The sequence below is a fragment of the Sarcophilus harrisii genome, chromosome X, assembly GCF_902635505.1.
Source record: "Sarcophilus harrisii chromosome X, mSarHar1.11, whole genome shotgun sequence".
Taxonomy (NCBI): Eukaryota; Metazoa; Chordata; class Mammalia; order Dasyuromorphia; family Dasyuridae; genus Sarcophilus; species Sarcophilus harrisii.
The window spans coordinates 55,724,721-55,740,691 of NC_045432.1; positions in this window are offsets into that span (position 1 = coordinate 55,724,721).

A 15,971-nucleotide genomic window follows, 5' to 3' on the forward strand; every position below is an offset into this window, starting at 1 on the left:
TTCTCTACATGAAAGGTCCTAGTAATGAGGAATGTATTACCTCTCCAGGCCCAGAGGCAAACAAAAGCGAACCATTTCTCCATTCTCAGGTTCCTTCGTCCTTGGACTGAACTTTATACTTTAGTCTTTCCTCTCCCAACCAAAAAGAGCTGAAACCAGAAGATCCCATGCCAGTGGTTTAAAGTTCCTCAAAAGGATCACAGGACCTGGGTTTCAATTCTGGCTCTGGGTGACCCCTTGTCCTCTCTGAGCCTTAGCTTCCTCCTCTATAAAGTGAGGGAGTTGGACAAAATAATCCTGAAGTTCATTTTTAGTTCTGACAATCTCTGCTTTTCTCAACACCACATTATTTTTTTGTTAATATTATTATTATTATTCCCGTAACAAAGACAGGACATTTGGAAAGGAAGCAAACTGGGCCTGGCCTACCCCCCTCCCCCGCCTTTTTTCCTGCTCCAGCCCTGGCTGACAAGTTTTCAGGGCCGCCTTTGAGCAGGGTTTGCGGTGGCGTCAGTCCCCAAAGGCTCCCCAAAAGAGCTCGGGCTGAGGACAATACGGTGGCTGCTGTGTCCCCTCCACCCGCCCGCACCTCCTTCATCTGATGGCATTTTGATATTCGAAAAAGATGAATCTACACCCTCCCTGTCTGTCCTTTTGACTTTTCACAGGCTTGGAGTTTATGTGGCGTGAAATCCTATCCAGGGAGACGCTCAAACCCAAAAGGAATAAGGTCACAGCTTTGAGAATCTGAAGTCAGGCCTCTTCCAATATGTGACTAGATCTTTCCAGCTCCTATGTATATTGTGTTAGGAAGAGGAAAATGAGCCATGAAGGAATGAAGTATTTTTTATCGATGAGCTTAACAAACTGACTTTCCTGAGGAGTGAAAAGGTTGATGGGAAGGAGTGAGGGTCATGAACAAGGCCTCAGATGCCACCTGTCAGGCCGGAAATCAAGGAAAAATAATACGATGGGGTTCATTAAGTGCCTACCACGTATCCAGCTCTCAGTTAGGCATAATGGGATGTAAGGACCTTCTTTGGTCACCCAGGCTCAAATCCTTCGAATCATTCTTAACTTGTTGCTTGCCCTGGGCACCCACTGGGAATCAGTTGCCAAATCTTGTCGTTTTTAATCTCCACAAAATCACGTCCATCTGGCCCCTTCTCACCATCCACACAAGCACCACCCCTATATAGGCCCTTGCCACTTCCTGCTACCTTCAGTGTCTCCACGGGCCCAGCCCTGCAGGCACAGGTCTGACCATGTCATTGCATTGATCTAAAATCTTCAGAGCTTCTTACCTGACTCCAGGATAAACTTAATTCACCTTAGTCTGATATCAAAGTATGTCCATAATAAACTAGGTCCACCCTCCCTTTCCAGACTCATTACATACTAACCCTCTTCATGCACTCAATGTTCCAAGAAACTACCCCTCATCACACTCCAGTATCCAACCTCTAGGCCTTTATCTGTGCTGTTCCCCAGCCCCAGACCATCTTTTTTCCTTTTTTAACCAATAAAATTCTTCTCCTCCTTCAAGTCCCTCAGCTCTTTCTGTTTAGCCTCTACTAGTTACTAATTTTCTAATTTGTGTTAGGGTCATCTCTATACAGATACTGTGTTTATCAAGATATTACAGTAGACTGGTTGCAGGCTGTTTATAACTCTCAGAGACTATGTCCTAAGATGGGTCAGGATATGCACTGGGAAAGGGGGCAGAGCTTTTTTTGTAAATAGGCTTTTATTTTTCCCAATTACATGTAAAGATAGTTTTCAATATTCATCTCTGCAATATTTTTTAATTCCAAATTTTCCTCCCTCCTTTCTCTTCCCACCCTCCCCAAGACAGCAAGCAATCTGATATAGGTCATACATGCACAATTGTGTTAAACATATTTCCACATTAGTCATGTTGTGAAAGAAGAATTAGAACAAAAGGGAAAGACCATGAGAAAGAAAAACACACACACACACACACACACACACACACACACACACACACAGACCTGCACACACACCCACAAAACCAAAGTGAAAATAATATGCTTCAATGTGTATTCAATGTGTATGTACCTCCATCGTTCTTTTTCTGGATGTAGTTGGCATTTTCCATCAGGAGTCTTTTCAAATTGTCTTAGATCACTGTATTGCTGAGAAGAGTTAATTCTACCATAGCTGATCACTGCACAAAGTTGCTATTACTGTGTACGGTGTTCTCCTGGTTTGAAGAGAGCCTTTAAAGACTGAAATGGCCATGTTATTTGTAACATAATATGTAGATAATAATCCACAATGGTTTGTTTACAGGATGTGATGTAAGGGATAGCAGTGAAGACAGGAATGGCCGGGAGTGGCAGTGGGTGGGTCATACGTTGCACGTAGAGTCAGAATGCAGCATGGCTACCCACAGCCTTCTTTTTCTAGAAGGAAGTTTCCCATATGTGGAGGAGGTTTGACAAGAGGATGTGGCAAAGAATTGCACAAAACCAGGAGCCGGGGTTTTGTTTTACATTGTGGAAGGGAATAATCTGCATTGATGAGCTCAGACATCCACAGAAGCATCTAAGTATCCTCTCCCAACTAGAATGGCAGCTCCTTGAGAATTAAGACTGCCATTCAGGGAGGAGCATAAGGCTTTGCTTAAAGTGATTCGTTGAATTGAACTGAATTGCAATCTAGCTGAGAAGGTAAGCTTTATTCATATGAAAAGTTCATATTACAAGGCAGAAAATACTAAATGGTGTAGATAGTCTTCAGAGAAGCCAGGATGCCAGTAGTCAATCCTTGGAGGATGACGAGGATTTTTATAAAGGAAAATGTAAAGGAAAGGAAAAAATTCCTCTTCCATAAAGAACTGCCATTGCCAGGCAGGAAGCTAGGAATGTGACAGTAAGAAGACCAGTTTAGATGAGCAGAACTTTCAGGAGAGAGCACTTGGGTAGGCCCCACTGAGGAAAGCCTTTCAAGTAAGACAGGAGACTTTGGATTTTTTTTTGGAGATAACTGGGGTTAAAGACTGAGGGTATTTGACCAAGAGAGTATCAGGATAAAACCAGTATTTTTGAAAGAGGATTCTGTTGCTGGTACTAGGCAGAAGCATTGATTTGCTAGAGAGAGGGAGAGTTAGTGAAAGGCTACCAAATTAAACCAGATATGAAGTGAGAAGAGCTTGTACTAGAGAATGAATGAACAAAAAAATAAAAGGATCCTCTGATTAGTATTTCATTTCTAATAAAATAGGGAACTGATTAAAGTGTATAAGAGTAAAAGCCATTTCTCAATTGACTAATTGTCAAAAATTGACAAATTGTGAAAGGAAGTTTTCAGAGAATGAAATCTAAGCTATCAATAGCCATTGGAAAAAAATGCTCCAAATCACTAAGAGTTAGAGAAATAATAAAAAAAACCCTCTGAGGTTTCACCTTGTCATCTGGCAAAGCTGATAAAAAAGAAAAATGAGAACTGCTTGAAGTGATGTGGAAAAACAGGTACAATTATGCACTACTGGTGGAGCTGTGAATTGTTCTAACCATTGTGGAAAGCAATTTGGAAGCATGCCCCCCAAAGTTATTTAACTTTGCAGACCCTTTGATCCAGAAATACTTGTACTAAGAAGAAGTAGAGAGATCAAGGAAAAGGATACATAAGTACAAAAATATTTATAGCAGTTCTTTTTGTTTTGATAAAAAAAATTGGGAAAGTGTGGGTGTACCCATCTACTGGGACATGGTTGAACAAATTATGGTATAGGAATATGATGGCGTATTATTTTTCAGTTAAAAAAATGGCAAAGAAAATGGTTTCAGAAAAACCTGGGAAGACTTCTAGGAACTAATGCAGAATGAAGGGAGCAGATCAAAGAGAGTAATTTCTACAAGAACAATATTGTGAAGACAGACAACTTTGAAAGTCTTGAGAACTCTGATCAACACAATGATCAGAGTAATAATGATGAAGAAAGCTACCACCTTGCTGACAGAGCTGGAATGGACTTAGGGTACAAACTAAGACATATTTTTTAAGACATAGTCAAGTTGGAAATTTGTTTTGCTTTACCATACATATTTGTTTCAAGGATTTTGTTTTTCTTTCTTTTTCCACAGAGAGAGAGAATAGAACACAGAGAAGATGGATTTACATTAATTTTTTTAAAAAAGAGTCCATGCAAGAAAAGCATAAGGAAAGGATATTGTGGGAGGGGGAGACATGAAGATTTTAAGTGTGAGCGATTTGGAGAATGTGTCATCAATGACAAAAATAGGCAAGATGAAGGGAATAGATCCAAAAGTATTGTTAAGCATCACTATGTGCCAGGCACTGTGCAGGTGCTGAGTTGAACTTACCTGTTTCAGAGGGAAAGATGATGAATGCCATTTTAACTTGCAAGTGAAATTGAATGGCCCAATGGAGTTGCCTGGGGGACGTTTGTAGATGTAGGGAAGGAGCACTTCCAGAGTCATGGTGAAATTTAAATGAGATTGTATATGCACAATGCTTTGGAACCGCAAACCATGAGGCAGATGAGAGCTGTGATTAACTCTGAGAGTGCCCAGGCAGAGCAAGACCCAGTAGCCTAAGGTAAAAGTCTATGAGTCTAAGTGGCAACATGATGTAGCAGAAAGAGTATGTGAAGTCCCAAGTTTCCAGTTTGGGCTTTAACATTTACCAACTGGTTAACCTTGAGCAAGTAACTTCCCTTCTTGGTCTCAGTTTCCCCACCTTTGTCTCAGTTTCCCCATCTTTACAGTGGATGGGGCAGGGGTTAATCTAGATCATCTTGACCATACCTTTAAGTGCTTCAACTGCTCACAAAAAGCAGTTGTTAAATTTTCAGTGTGAACTTTTACACCTCAGAAATTGGCAAATGCTACAAAGGGAGGCCTGATTTATATTGTTTTGTTGGTTGTCTAGACTTAAGAAAGTGATAAAGAAAATATTAATCATGCAGATTCAACTTAAAAGTGTGTCATAGGTCTTTATTTTTTGAAGAGCCAGTTGTTAAACAGTTACCAGCAAACCCCTGATTCATACCCACATGCTTAGGCTCCAAAGTCTAGAATGCCTGCTACTGTGCCAAGCCGTAACTGTTCAGTAAAAACAATCAAACCAACTTTTATTTAATCTCTAGTTTCCTCAAGGTATGAGCATTGTGCAGGAATGACAGAAAGGGGACCTACTTTGCGAGGGTATAAATTGTGGACAAGACAGCTCTCATTTCCAGTTCTTGGTGTTACCCAAGTAGGCCAGAGGTGAGCAAGCCCTATTCCCCTGCAAGGGAACTGGAGGCATTGTTCACAGGAGACAGATAAGACCCCAGACCAGACCTTGCCTAGCAAGAAGTTAGAAGGAAACAGGCAAAATCTCAGAATTGGAAAGGAACTTAAAGGTCAGCCAATTTACCACACTGGATACTTTGGGGAATTACTTCTTGAGTGAGATTGGAGACTCTCACTCTCTCCCTGCCCCACACCCATCTGTCTCTGTCTCTTTCTTTTTCTCTCTCTTTCTGTGCTCCCCTCTCTTAGTTGAGCTGAGACATCTTACTCCCATTAGGAGAGTTCACTCCATCTATTGCTTGATATATCTCATCTGTACAACTTTTATGACTTCTGTTTGCTATCAGCTTGGATAAATTGGATAAATTCACTATGTGTGGTCTTTAGGTCACTATGTGATGGGAAGTCAAGCTTGGGATATGTAGATTGGGGCACTCTTTGTCAGTGAAGAGACAGTAGTCAGGCATGCAGCTTGAACCTAAAAATGGTTTCTCATACACTAATGATATTGGGAAGCAGATAGATAATACTCCCAGAAAAGAAGAGAGTGGTCAATCCTCAGGGGAAAAGACTAGAGATATCTCATCATGCTTCCCTGCAAGCCACATCTAGACACACCCAGATGGTCGTACATAGCCTACATAGAAAACACACACCTACCCTACAAAAAGAATAAACAAAATGAGAAAAATACATGGCCTCCAATTTGAAGAAGTCCCACCTGAACTACATAAACTATTTAACTGATGCTGAGAAATAGGAAATGAGTAAAATGAATTTTGTTGTTGTTCTCGATTTGTAATTCATTGAAAAAAACATCTCACTTGGGGAAGAACCTTCAATAAGCACATTGGTTATCAGCTACCCTAGTCTTGGAAATTTGCCTAGGCCACTGAGAAATTTTCACGATTTAGTCAGGGTCACACAGCCAGTATTTGTCAGAAGGAGAACTTAAACCCAGATCCTCATGACTCCAAGACTGGTGCCCTATCCACTACTCCACTTGCCTCTCAAGCAAATTTCACCCATGTAAATCAAAAGGACTTAGAAACTCACCTGGTCATCAAACACTTGGTCTCTATGTCCAGCCAAGGTCAATGTTAAGTTAAAGTAGAAAGTCATTTGTAAGATCTTAAATCTTGAAGGTTGAATAGCACAAGGAATAGTGGAGGGAAAACTTAGTTTAAGAAAGCTTGGCAAGAGATCCAACTAAGCAAAGTTATGCTGAAGATCCTTAAGGATGAAACTGGAAGGAAGATAACAGATGTGAAATGGAAACTACGTATAAAGATTTCTTATCAGTAAGGACAGTGAAGCATCATATTTAGAAATCCTGTAAGTAGGAATTCTTGTAGTCTAAGCCAATTCACTTGTTCTATCTCTGAGAGTCTGGTCTTCACACTGAATCCTTCCCAATCTCCAGGAGGAGGTGAAAAGATATTGTGGTGGAGAGAGCAGACTCTTAGAGAGGGGTGCAATAGTGATGGGAGCAGAGAGGTGGTAGCTAGCATACAAGCAAGGGACGAGCATGCAACAGTGGCTGTAGCATACAGAATGGGTCACCCATATTAAAGGCAAAAGAAAAGACTTCAAACTGTGGAAATGACAGAACAGAGGATGGCTACAAGAAGAAGTCTCCCCACTAGATGTCACCACCCTGGAGAAGAGCTCCGGTTGTTCTTGGTTAAAGCTCACCTAACAGTCCCCATTGTGCTGACTATGGAAGTAGAAAAGGCACCAAAGGAAACAAAGCTGAGAAAAGAACTGGACCTAGACCAGATACACATGGAGGAGATCCATGCTGGAAGAGACAGTGTGGGGGGGAAAGAAGGGAGGATGGCAAAGCCTTGGAAAAATTTCAGCTCTTATTGGTACCAGAAAAAAAATCTGACCAAGAGAATAGCTATAACTACATACCCATATGTCTACTTTCCAAGCTCTATAAATTATTTTGGAGAATAATTCACACATCCACATATCAATGTACACATCTTGCTGAAGGTACGAGAAGAAAGCCAACTTTCTACAGATGCCATTTCACACCATATCACATCTTTACACAGTTGTCTGAGAGATACAGAGAAAAAAATACCAGGTGCTGATATGCTTATCGTTTGTTGATTATAAGAAAGCATTTGACTTAGTAGAGCAAGATGCTTCTTGTCATGCAAGATTTCTTGAAAAATGGAACCATAGCGATATCTTGGTTTCATGACCCTCTGCTTCTATTATTATTATTATTGATATTATTAATATCAAACAAGGCATAAAATGTTTAATATGACTGTACAAGTATAGTCTATATCAGTTTGTTTGTTGTCTTGGGAAGGGGAGAGGTGAGGGAGGGAGGAAAAAAATTTGGAATTCAAGATCTTATAGAAATGAGTGTTGAAAACTATCTTTATGTGTATTTGGAAAGAAATAAAATACCATTAAGTGGAAAACAAGGCATAAAATAGAGGCATGTGCTTGCCAAGGGTGTAGAAACTATCCATTAAAGAGTTCCAATTGATGAGATTCTCTACAGATGCTGAGGACCTCTAGATGTTCCTATTTTCAGATAACATTGTGTCTGGTACCAGAACATTGCAGAAGCTCTAAATGAGATCCAAAACCACTCAATAGAATTCATCCTAATTAGCCGGAATGGAAAATCAAGTAGATGAAGAGTACATACTATCCAGATGAGGATACCCGATTGAACTAGGCTATCATTGCCTATATCTTAGACAAGCACCAAAGGCAGACAAAGAACTGTATCCAAAGTTGAATAGGAAGAGAACAGGCAAGATTGCTTTTGGAAAATCAAAGTATTATCTCTCAAAAAGCAAGAAATGGGAAATGATGGCCACACAGAGGAAGGCTTTTAATGACCCATCTTTTTAAAAATTGTTATTCTTCTAATGTCATTGTACGAGTATGAATCATGAAATTACACAAAAAACAATGGAGAGGTGCACAGTGGGCATGAGAAAGCTACAACACTTTACAAATAAGAAAGTATTATGGAAAGTCAGAGTGAAGGATAGGATTAAAGAAATTAACCACTGAAGAAGATGACAGAGATAGAGATAGCGATTGGGGGGGGGGGGCGGGAATGTTCAATAAATTCCACTGACATACATACAAGGTCAAGATAATTAGAGGAAGACCCCAAGTCTGGTGACCAAGATGGTGCACCATCATGGTAAATGTATAGGAGGATGCAGACAAGAGTGACACAGGACAAGACAACACAGATGGGTTGCAATCTGCATTAGTTTAGGGAGCACCACCTTGATGAGATAACAGATCCATTGAAACATCAAAGCATTTTATTATACAAGTAATGGAAAGCCACTAAAGGTTTCTCAGTAGGGGAGGGACATGATCAGACCTGTGTCTTAGGAAGATTATTCTGGAAGCTGTCTGGAAAATGGATTTAAGAGAGATTGGACACAGGGAGACCATGTTGGAAGATACTACATCTAATATGCAATGTCCTAATGTACTAATGTCTGGGTGACAGACAGATGGTGAGGGCTTGAACTATGATTGTGGCCATGTAAGTTGAGGGAAGGCGACAAATCTGAAAGACTTTTCAGATGATGTTAAAGCCAAGAAGCAAAAGGGTAAAAACAAGATGGAGTTATAGAATTCTAGATAAATAGCGAAAGAATCCTACAGATCATTTAATTCAACTCCATCGTTACAAAGGAAGAAACTGAGGGATGGATAGAAGAAAAGTTGAAGGTGACTCTCAAGTTTTAAGTGTGAGTTGCAAAGTTCTTTTAAAAAAATTCATATTATTGTTCTGTAAGAAATGACCAGCAGGATGATTTTAGAAAGGCCTGGAGAGACTTACATGAACTGATGCTGAGTGAAATGAGCAGGACCAAGAGATCATTATATACTTCAACAAGACTATATGATGATCAATTCTGATGGACGTGGCCCTCTTCAATAATGAGATGAACCAAATCAGTTCCGATAGAGCAGTAATGAATTGAACCAGCTACACCCAGCAAAAGAACTCTGGGAAAAGAGTGTGAACCACTACATAGAATTCCCAATCCCTCTATTTTTGTCCACCTGCATTTTTTATTTCCTTCACAGGCTAATTGTACACTATTTCAGAGTCCAATTCTTTTTGTGCAGCAAAATAACTGTATGGACATGTACACATATATTGTATTTAACTTATACTTTAACATATTTAACATGTATCGGTCAACCTGCCATCTGGGGGAGGGGGTGGGGGAAGAAGGGGAAAAATTGGAACAAAAGGTTTTGCAATTGTCAATGCCGAAAAATTACCCATGCAGATATCTTGTAAATAAAAAGTTATAATAAAAAAGAAAAAAGAAAAAAATAAATTCATGCCATTGAGAGAAATTGGGAAGTTTGAAAGAGAAGCAGGTTTGTGCAATTCTATTTGGAACATGTTAAGTTTGAGATGCCAGGAGCCAGGCAAGTTGGATATTTGGGTCTGAAGCTCAGGGCAGAAACTGGATCTAGATACATAGATTTGGATGTCACCTGTGTGAAGGTGATAATGGAAGCTCTGCGTGGGAACCAGTCAATCAACAAGCATTTATTAAGCACCTATTTTATGACAGGACAAAGCCCTGGACGAGCTTATATTCCAACGGGGGACCTGTCATACTTATACAGGCACAGAGAGAAACTATACAAAGTGGATCCTGGGTAGTGTGGGGACAGAGGTTACCAGAAACCAATGGGAGCAGGAAAGGCTCAGAGCTGGAGTTGAATCTTGAAGGAAACTAGGGGTTCCAAGAGGTAGAGGGAAGGTGGGTGTATACCTGGCACAGGGGATCAACCTGACAAAGGTAGAATCTCAGAATTAGAAGGAACTAAAGGCCACATGGTCCAAGTCCTACCTGTACAGAATCCCCTCTATAACATTCCTAATAAATGGTCAGTCTCCTCTTGAAGTCCCCTTTTAGTGAAGAATCCACTGTCTCCTAAAGAGATCGGGTGTATTTTGAAAGAGCTCTAATGGTTAAGATTTGATTTGAATTATATCCCACTGAACTCTGCCTCTCTGCATTTTCTGCCCATTGTTCAAAATTCTGCCCTTCAGTGCTAAAAGAAAGGCAGAAAGCAGTAAGAACCTGTGGTAGAAACAGAGAAGGGATGTTTACTGAGGTAGGAGCAGAACCTGAATCCTACAATGACTCCATGACCAAGGAAAGAGGTGGCTTTCAAAAAAGAATTTTGATTCTGCAAAGAACTCAAAGAAAGTGAATACTTAAGCGAGTGCTCAATTATATGATAAAGGTAGATGTCTGATTTCAGAAAGAGGAAGTTTGTTCCCCAAATGAAAGACCCCTCCCTACTAAACTACAGACCCTCCCCAAGAGACCTCCTTCCCATAAAGACCAATCTCAGTCTACCGAGGACCCTGGGGCCTTGGGGTTTCTATTAAGGGAAGAGAGGCAGGCTGCTCTGGATTCAGACCACAGAATCAAAGAATCTGCTATGGACCTGAAGAGCTGGAGATACATCGGATGGGAAGGTCAAAAAGACACTTTGAATGGAGGGCAGGATCAGGATCCAGCTCTGAAAGGATACAAGAGACCTGGGTCGACCTAGATGTGAAGAGACCAAGAAGGGAAAGGGAGGTGCTACTTCAAATGCCTCTCCCTCCCTACCGCCTAATTTTTTTTAAAAAGCCTTTCTCTGTGCCCAGAGATGAAATAAGACACATTGGTGTGATTTCTGATGGCCTCACCCCAACTTAGCACAACCCTGGCCACCTGCGCCCGGGTAGCCTCTGGGCTGGGGTTCCAGTAGTCCATTAAAGTCGAATTTATGGTCACTGCAGTGACTTTTCTGAATATTTTTAACATGTGTGTGTGCGTGAGCATGCATGCATGTGTGTATGTGTGTGTGTGCGCGCGCGCGCACTTTTCTGCCCTCCTCCAATATAGTTATTTATGAGGTCACCTCTTGAAACAGTCTATTTTCAGTCACTCCTGCAGACCATACACGATCCCCCACAACTAATTTTAACTCTTTCATCTGGTGCCAGGAGGGAGCCAGTGCCCAGCTCGGAGCTGCTCTTGGAATTTCACACTTTCTCTCCCAAAAAGAGAACTCAGCACAGGCCTCTCTCTGCTCTATCATACCAAATGTCCTCTCTGCAACACAGGAGACTGTGGACAATGGGAGGCGTCCTGAAATCTCCTATTTGTGGTCCCAGGAAGAACCTGGGACCAATGATCTACCTTCTCTGGGGCTCAGTTTTCTTACCTTGAGAGTACGGGAAGGAAACTAAGGGATTTCGAAGGTCCCTTTAAGCTCTAAATCTTGTGAGGATATTTTGGACTCCGGAATCCCACATGCATTGTTTGAGACTATTCACAAGTATGAGGGAGCAGTACCCAGGACACCCTGCCTTTGCCACTGTGACCTTGGCCTAATTATTGAATCTTCTTGAGCCTCAGTTTCCTCCATGTGAAATAAGAGGGGTGGATGAGAGGCCTCTGAGTTCTCTTCCAGCTCCAGATCTTAGCTTTTTGGTGATCAATGATTTATGAACTCTTTTATTGAAAAAGAAACTGTCATAATAATAGAATAACTAGAAAAACAAGAATAACTTGTTGTTGTTGTTCAGTTGTGTCTTATTCTTCATGAGCCCATTTGTGGTTTTCTTGGCAAAGATCCTGGAATACTTTGCCTTTTCCTTCTCGAGTTCATTTTACAGATGAGAAAACTGAGGAAAACAGGATGAAGTGATTTGCCCGGGATCACCCAGCTAGGAAGTATTTGAGGCTGGATCTGAACTCATAAAAATAAGTCTTCTTGACTCCAGGCCTAGCACTCTTATCTGCTGCATTCCTTAGCTGCCCAATCATCATCATCATCATCATAACAATCACTAGCATTTCCACAGCACTTTAAGGTTTACAAAGACTTCATAAATATCTCTTTTGATTCCCATGACCAACTGGTGAGGTAGATGCTATTATTATCTCTGTCTTACAGCTGAGGAAACAGAGGCAAACTGAGAGAAATGACTTAGTCCAGCTGATTCAGCCTAAGGTCACACTCTATAAGGCAGCATTCAAACCCAGGTATCTCTCACTCTAGGGCCACAGTGCCACAGTAGCTTGTTAGGGTAGCAACAGGTCAATCAATTCAGGGTCTGCTAAACATTGAACAGCTGCTTTGAATGGCTTTTGTTCAGCGCATTGATTGACCTTCCCCCAGGACAGAAATGCCAGGGGCTCCCAAGCAACCCCCATCCCTGCTGAAGAATGTGGCTTCTCTCTTTCCGAGTGTTCATTCAGTGAGCAAAGGCCAAGGAGAGGAACTTTCCTGGACTCAGATATTAAGATGGACAGTTTATAGATGAGGAAACTGAGGCTCAGAGAGGTCAAGTACCTCATCCAGGTCACCCAGCTTGTAAGCAACTGAGGCAGACTTTGAACCAAGGTGCTCCTGATTCCATATCCAACATTCTGTCTACTCTAGCAACCGAGATATTTGTCTGCTTTTTCCACAGCCTAAAGAAGGCCTTGAGGCACCAGTGCCAACTGACAGGCATACTAAGTTTCACTGGAGCCCACGGATCCCAGGAACATCCATGCAATGGAACGCCCTCCAGCAGAAGTGAGGGTCACACAGACTGGGGGCTGCCCTCAGGCAGCTTATACTGTGTTTGTTCAATATCCATTAAGTATCTACTGGGAAACAAAGTGCTCTTCTACATCCTGGGAGAGTTACAAAATTGCACTGTGACAGTCCTCATGCAACTTCCAGTCTTCTAAGGCAACACGAGGTAAACAAAGGTCTTTTTAATACAAGAGGGAAGAATTAAAGGGATATATGGTTCTATGTGAGGGTATGTCAAAAGGGAAAGTTGATTCCCCATGGGAAAATCAAAGTAGTTCTGGAAGAATACACACACACACACACACACACACACACACACACACAAACAATAAAAACCACTAAGCTAAGGCTGTAAGGATCTTACATCCAATACAGGCCCCCCAAAATGGGTTTGAAGAGCAAAGATACAACTGGGCAGGAGCAAAGGGTAGAACTGTGGGACTCTCCTAACCAAACAATGCAAATCAAAGGGAAACTTTCATCTTTCCTTTCCTCCTTCTCAAAGGCTTCCCGGAGTTGGAAATCCATCTTGACTTAATCAGATCCTCTTGCAGACTCCCTGTAGCTCCACCCCATAACACACCCCATGTCTACACAGTACAGTCACTGGAACATTTTAAAACCTTTGAGTACCCACCCTTTTGCCTCCTCCAACCCCCACCCAGTGCGTCATGATTTCCAGTGAAGGAGTCCAATCATGAGATTTCACACCAAAGGTCTTCATCTCACAAAAGAACCACAGAGTTCTATTTAACTACTGTGAGGAAATCATTGTATTTCTTTGGGTTGGCAAGCTAGAAGGATGAACCCAGCAGCTTTGGGATCCGATGATCTTGGCTCAAGTCTCAGTCTCACCTTTTACCAGCTGAATGACCTTGGACAAGTCATTCCTTTATGACTTCCAGTTTTCCCATCTGTAAAATGAGGCTCTTGGATGGGATGACCTTTTAGGGACCTGTCTGACAGACTGTATTGACAAGCTGTTCAATTTGGATCAACTATGCTTAAAAATGTTCAGAAGAGAAAAAGGCAGGGCCCCTTTAAAAAGGTTTTGGCAGAATTGGCCCCAAGCCCACATTTTGTTGGAAAGGGGGCAGTGAGAATGAGTAACTTGATTGCCAAGGGAACTCTCTCCCAAATGGAAAAATGTCACAGGAGCTATGGACGTGAAGATATGCCTGCATAATCATGATCTTTTTCTGCCTTTTCTATTTTGTCTAGCACTTTTAAAGGGGGCGATGGGAGTGGGTGGAAAGACAGGGAGAAGGGAAGCGGGTACCATCAAAGTATTCTCAACAGACACCAGCTACAAAATGGCAAACAATACTTTACAGAATGCAACTATGCCCCAACTTTTCAGCATCCAAAGTGTACCAAAAGTGACACAAGTGACAAGTAAAGGAGAATAAGAATAAGAGTTGGATTATATAAAGATAGGAAATAGTTGAAGTTTAGTAGAAGTTACGTAAGGTGTTTATATTTATTTAAATATCCAAGAAGTTATTTAGATGTTTATATTTATTTAAAGTCTTTCCATTAGTCTAAGTCTTACTACTCATAAAAAGAAACTACACATCAATATTTGGACATTTAGTAGTTATATTTCAATAGTTAACACTTTTTTTACAGAAAGTATTGATCTCTAATTTCTTCTTCTAAGCAGTCAGACTTAAAGACTAAAGGAATTAGTCTTGGAAACACAAACCTTGAAAGTGTGATAAAGCAACATGGTTCAAAGAGCTAATTCTATAATTAACCTGCTTGTTTGTGACCAGTGTGTGCTTTTAGATAAGTAGCTTTTATCACTTGCCTTCAGTATCTTCACCTGTAAAAGTAAGTGTGGACTCAATGATCTCTAATATATCTTTCAGATCTGAACTCCACAGTCCATATTTCATTGGGCTCACAGCCTGATTTCTTTCAGCTTTGAGCATGGCGCCCATTGTACTGGCTGAAAGAAATGACAAAAGAATTGTTTTTCCATTTCTGCTGTGGACTTTAGGTCCTGGGATCTGTGGAAGCTATTTTTTCCCCTCTGTGCCTCAGTTATTGTTCTGGAGGAAATGACAAGCCAGATGAACAAAGGTCCTAAGGACCTTTGAAATACTGGTATATAGTATGTGTGTGTGTGTATATATATATATATATATATATATATATATATACACACATATGTATGATATATGTTTGTACACACTCATCCACAGTATAACAGTAGTCAAAAACTTCATGACAACAAAGATATCCAATTTCTACACACACATTCAGAATAATAGAACAGTAACTACCCAGCCCCCTCCCTTCTGGCAGTCATACAAAGCCCAACTGGAGGTGTTATTTTTTTCCTTCTACATTAATTTTTCTTCCTGATTTCAATTAGCCAAACTTCAATGGAGTCATTAGAGACAGTCCAAGGCCAGCTCAGAGCTGTGCAGACAGCCCTCGCTTGCTCGCTGCCAAGCTGTCTATCACCAAGACAACTGAGCCAGTGCGCTTGGCTCTGGACAAATAACTCTGGGGGGCTCTTTTCAGAGGAGCCCCAGCCAGTCAGTGGGACTTAAGATTTAGTCCCCAGTCAGCTGCTCGCAAGCTGTGTGACCTCGAGCAAGTCACTGAACTCTTCCCAGCCTCACAGAGGCCCTCAGAACACAGAGAGATTGCCAGAGCTTAGAACCCAGAACAAAGAATGATTGAGCTGGAGGGGAGGGAGGGAGGGGTGTCTAGTTCAGGCTGTATCTTGCCAAACAAGAATCTATCTCCTCTACTGGTTCAGTTTTAGCAAAACAATTAGCATAATTGATCATATCAACAAAAAAACCCCCAGAAATCATGTGCTTACCTCAATAGATGCAGAAAAAGCTTTTGAAAAAATACAGCCCCCATTCCTATTAAAAACACTAGAGAGGATAGCAAGAAATGGAGCATTCCTCAAAATCAAACATAGGATCTATGTAAAACTATCAGCAAGCATTATCTATAATGAAGATAAGCTAGAAGCATTCCCAATAAGATCAGGGGTGAAACAAGGATGCTCATTATCACCAGTATTATTCAGTATTATACTAAAAA